Source organism: Amphibalanus amphitrite, unplaced genomic scaffold, assembly GCF_019059575.1.
Source record: "Amphibalanus amphitrite isolate SeventyFive unplaced genomic scaffold, NRLGWU_Aamphi_draft 002131F_arrow, whole genome shotgun sequence".
NCBI lineage: Eukaryota > Metazoa > Arthropoda > Thecostraca > Balanomorpha > Balanidae > Amphibalanus > Amphibalanus amphitrite.
In genome coordinates this window covers 15,397-21,018 of record NW_024883624.1, presented here as the reverse complement: position 1 = coordinate 21,018, position 5,622 = coordinate 15,397, and the positions used below count along the sequence as shown (strand labels likewise).

Here is a 5,622-nt window from a genome sequence, read left to right as displayed (position 1 = left end):
AGAAAAGTCAGGCATGAAAGACGCACAAATCAAACCCTAGCATATCGCTGTTGAAATGTAAACTCTTGAACACATGTCAAACGTAACAACTGAATCAGCCATCACGCGAGGTCATCCCCTCCGAGTATCCCCCCCCCCCCACCCTAATGTAAGCTCCAGGTCACAGCGTGGTGTTATACGAGTTTCTAATGACAGCGGATGATGGCGGAGCTTGTGCAATGACCCAATGGAGAGACAACGGGTACATCGTTAAGGACACTTATTATGAGCGGGTGCTATATCCTCGGTCGGTGGAGAGAAAGAAAGACAGAGAGAGAGAGAGAGAGAGAGAGAGAGGGAGAGAGAGAGAGAGAGATAGAGAGAGAGAGAGAAAGAGAGAGAGAGGGAGGAGAAGAAGGAACACCTAGCAACTAGTTAAATCATTATAAAACTTAGCATCTTTCTAAAAAGAAAACATAAAACGAAGCTCAAATATCCCAAATTCACACAAATTGCACATTTGTCGCACGTTTCGTGTTTCACATCCATCTAGCACGGCATTGCGTCACGTCTTTTTCGTCGCTCGGTTCCACGTGAATTGAACATCTGGCGCTCCCGCTCCGCTGGCGTGCGAACATTAGACATCGTTCTCTCTCCCGTGGACCGTGATATTTCCAGTATCCCGCCGTGAATTCTGGTAACCTGAGCCAGCCCGCCGAGCCGGCGGACTTTCGACAAACGCTGCTGGCTGACGTATAGAGCCGGTGGCGCCCGTGAAAGATGTTCTGACTTCTCATCTCATTTTGTGGAGCGGCGAAACGGCGCGATATTGAGGCCTGTATGTCTGAGAAAGTTGGCCTGATGTATGGCCAGTGGGTTTCTAGGGAGACTGGGCGTTTGAACGGATGCTCACGGGGAAATATTGGCACATGTTGCTGGCTGAAAAGTCAAATGAAGGCGTATTGAACACTGAACAGGATAAAAATAGTTGGAAACAGGAAATATTTGAATTGCACAGTGTAACGGTAAAGTGAAAGGAAAATACTGAACTGAATTAAGTTGAAACAACTCTATTATTGAGTAGATAGCGTATTTTGTAGAAAACCGAACGCAGTTTCACAGCCACCCATCGATTCGCCTCGCTGCAAAACCATTCTTCTCCGAGGCCTATTGAATTATGTGCCTGGCAAATGCCCACAAGGCCAAGAATGAACGAAATTACTGGTCGCGGCATCCGAACAATGAGTCATCCGTCTCCGTCTTTTTTATAGCCGCCCTCCAGTCTTTGATCCCATGTCATGCCTACAGGGTATTCCGTGCTTGTTTGCTGCTGGCGGCGAGCTCAGCGGCAATGACTAGATGCGGGAAAAATAGCGGGTCTGTAGAAGGTCTGTAGCTGGTCAAAAGAGGGTCTGTGACTGGTCTGTGGCTGGTCGGTGGTCTGAAGAAATTTCATGAAGAGCGGGTCTACAATGGGTACGTATCTTTGTTTTCATTTTGTCAGGTTTGTAGGCTCTTTAAGTGGAAGATTGCGGGTCTGTGATGATGTATTAGTCGGCGGTCAACTTATGACAATCTTTGTCAGTCCGTGAAAATTTATGACAGTCTGGCCTGTAACAATTTATGACAGTCATGCACCATGTCCATGACAGTCCAGCGCCGACAGCAAATTTGTCATCGCAACAAGCTAAACCTCAACGCAATGTGCATATTGTGTAGCTTGCATGCGTGCATGCAAACCCGCAAACAAAGTAAAAAACTGACCTGGTCTCGCTGCCCGCCACAGGTCATCGCGTTCCCTGCGTGCCTCCAGTTCATTCTGACCCAGAGAGGGCTGCCCTTCGTCACTGCCGTACCCGGTGTAAGGATACCATCTGTTAGTTCTCTTAGCTCGTTAGGCGTTGACCTTGAGTAGACAGGAAGCCATTAGCATCGGGGAAGGAGGGAAGGGGGCGAGGAGGGGAGGGGTGAGATACCACAGTCTTCCGAAACAAGACAGAGTTTTTGAGTGCTGATTAGTGTGTAAACGTTTATCAACCAAGCTATTGTGGATACTGAAGCTTTGTCAAATAAATAGCTTTGTTGACAATCCACAGATGGACCAGTGGGAGGAAATGTTAGTGTGCTGGATGCTGGACGGTGAAAAAAAAAATCATACACGAGCTTAACCCTCGCCGGACCTATTGGTTTTCTACATACGCGCCGGCCGAGGGGGGGGGGGGCGGGTACGACCAACCCCCCCCCCCCTCGCCGTTTCGCCCCTGGTGGAGCTAGCGCGTCGCGGAAAAACGAGCGTGTGCGCCGTTACGAGACGCAGAGATTGGTACCCGATTTTAAGGTCCTAGGTCAACCGGTGACCTCTGAGGTCAGGTCAAGTGCCCCAAGGTACGGTTCAGTTTTTGGTGAATAACTTCGCAAAAAACGGTCGCAGAGCCGCGATTTTGGCAGCATCGTGTTCGCCTCGCTCAGGCGCGTCGAATGATATACTTTTTGTTCGGGTCAGGTCAACTTGGGGTGTTGACCTCAGGTCAAGGTCAGGTCAGCACCCCCAGGTCATGAAGTTGTTCGAAAGAGGTCATGTCGCATATCATTCGATTCGGGAGGTCTTCCGGAGTCCATTGGTGGCTTTCCCGACTCGCTAGCTCAATTTGATCAAGAGTTATTGACGAAAAACTAATATGACCTTGATGACGTCATAGATGACGTCACGCAAGGTCAACATTGCAAAAGTGACGCATCTAACCTTGCAGGAGTGCATCAAATCACGATTCTGTGTGTTTGAGATAGTTGGAGATCGTTCCCGGCGCCAGAATAGCAGTTTTCATTTTTCCCCATTGACTTATAATGGTGAGGTCACGAAAATGACCTGACCTCATATGACCTTGAGGAAAAATCCGAGATATACAAGTTGTGAGACTCATAATGGATACTAGATCCTGCAAGTTTCATTTTCCTGTGACATCTCCTCTGGCAGTGAGGGCGTTGCGAAGTTGCGACATCTGAAGACCGTGCAGAGGTTCACTTATGACGTCATAGGTCAGTGACCTGACCTGACCCCAAAATGCGGTTGGTGTCATAAGATCCGGCTTGGATCAAAGGTCAGGTATGCCAAGTTTCAGCTCTCTATCGCCAGCGTGTTCGGAGCTATCGCGAAAAAACCCTATGGGGGGCGGCACCCCCCCCCCTCGGCCGGCGAGGGTTAACAATATTTTATTACGAGCGAGCGAGCGCAGCGAGCGAAGCGAGTCTTTTCAATATAACGGGAAAATCTCAGTAGGGGAAGGTGGGGTAAGACGGCCCAGCGGGGCAAGACGGACCACCAGCCCTCCCGGCTGAACCGCTGCTGGTATCTACTGCTTTATGCACTCACTATGTTTGCTTTCCTTCGTAACAATGGCCACCTTGAGCTCATGCTGCTAGGATGCATAGCTTTTGAGTTATTGAGAAAAATGTTGTTTTTCGTCAAACCGATCTAATATAAGAGGTCTACGGATGATTCAATTACGGCGCCTTTCTTGCATGATTAGTTTCTATTTTGCACTTAACTGTGAAGAACAAAGTTATACACTTGGTTATAGTCACACTTTAGGAAAGGCAAGGTTTTGCAATGTTGGGCTATTTGACATATACGTCATGATAATGGCAGAATTTAGATTTGGGGCAAGACGGACCACTGTGGTCCATCTTACCCTGTGGTGGTCCATTGTACCCTGCATATGGAAAGTTCTTTTCCAAAACATTGACACAAGTTTAAGTAAGCTAATTTTTCAGGAAGGAGTCTTTGTTGCATGTGAGCCATGCATGCAAGTGCTCAGTTAGCATGCATTCATGCCAAACGACAATCAACACACATGTTCCCAGCTTTTAGCTGCACTTCCATCACACATGAGTAAAGAATAAAGGCTCATTTTGTTATTTTACCATTCTGGTTACTTTTTCTTACAAGAGTACAGGGCAGAAGTGTAACACACATGAACGGATAGCAGGCACTGCTGGGTGGTCCGTCTTACCCCACGTTTTTTCTTGTCTGAGTTTTTGACATGTCCCTCTTTAAGAGCATCCACCACCTAGATGTCTTTAATTTGAAATTTAGTCTTTACACATATCAACAGAGGAAGGATTGAGCATTCCGAAGACTATAAATAATATGAATTACGAGAGCAGTGTAGCAAGATATGCGGCCTCAAACCTTAGCTGGTCCGTCTTACCCCACCTTCCCCTATGAGCGGCCCGGCCCGGCCCGGCCCGGCCCGGCCCGGCCCGGCCTGTAACGCTTTTGAGAGGCTTATATCTCAGCAACCGCTGGACCTATTGGCCTGCGGTCTTTTTTGCTGGGTAGCCCCATGCCTTCTACCCCGTAATTGACTACTTTTGATACATCTCAGTGACCGTCGTGGCACGTGCCACGTGAAAAGTCAAGGGTGTTCAAGCTGTTTTGCAAAAGTAGTGATTTTGAGAGGTCCATATCTCAGCAGCCGCTTGGGTGATTGACTTGCGGTGATTTTTGTAGGGTAGCAGCATCCCTTCTACCAAAAATAGGATACTCTCGATGCATGTGGGTCACCCCCAGTGCACGTGCAAAATACAACAATAAGAGGTGTCAAATTTGTTCCCATTTTAATAACTCGGTAATTACTGGGGCGATTTCGCTGAAACTTGGCATACAGGGAGGCACCCACCAGGCAATGCATTCCCATGTGTTGCGGTTAGGGTGCTACTGCACGTGCGCACGTGCAGGGGGCGCTCCCAGATCTCGAGAACGGCTGGGCCGATTGCGCTCAAATTTGGTACACGGTTGGGGACTAATTAGTAGGGTGCCGTGCAAAAGTCAGTTTGGACCCCGTTTGCACGTGCGCACGTGCAGAATGCCGCTTCTAGATCTCAGGAACGGCTGGGCCGATTGCGTTCAAATTTGGCACACCGCTAGCGACCGGTTATAAGGGTGCTTTGCACAAGCCCGTTGGAAGTACCCTCTCGCCCTTCGGCACGTGCAGGGCTCATTATCTCGCTCGCTCGTTCTTCGCCCAAAAGGCGTTTTACTGGTTACTAATACATAACGATCGATCATCTCTAATATGGATTCAATCATTGCTGCTACAGCAGTTGCTGAGTAAGCCAAGGGTAGACGACCGGCGAGATGACAGAGAGGGACGCAAAAGAGGCACCACCGAGATTCGAACTCGGGATCTCCTGTTTACTAGACAGGCGCTTTAACCAACTAAGCCATGGCGCCGCGGCTTATTCTTTATGTGCAAAATAGGCTGGGAAATAAAACTACTTTGTCGTTTAGTGATAAATATTTTTTATTTAATTTATTAAATGATTCATTTTTCAGATCTTTAGCACACCTAGAAGCACATAATTGCTTGTTTAAATTGAAAAATGGCGTTTATTTTCCTTCAAAGATCACTAGTCGCAAGAGCAAGCGCCTGTCCTTTTGAAAACGTTCATTTCGGAAATGTTTTTAGCCGTTAAATTGAATCGATGCAAAAAAAATTATCGGTTAAATCAGACAAACTACGTTACGGTACCAAAACAAAAGCAATTGTTCTTGTCTGGGAACAAGGGCTCCGTCACGACCCGATGGTTGGGGGGTACGAAGGCCGTTTGAAGTCGATTCTTTCCATGCAGCACCCATAGGCA

At 47.9% G+C, this 5,622-nt stretch overlaps 1 non-coding gene across 1 annotated transcript; it reads right to left on the bottom strand.

Annotated features, from left to right (window-relative positions):
* Positions 1-5,138: 5,138 nt before the first annotated feature.
* Positions 5,139-5,212, bottom strand: Trnat-agu. Its single transcript has one exon. It is a non-coding gene; the product is annotated as a tRNA-Thr (tRNA).
* Positions 5,213-5,622: the final 410 nt, after the last annotated feature.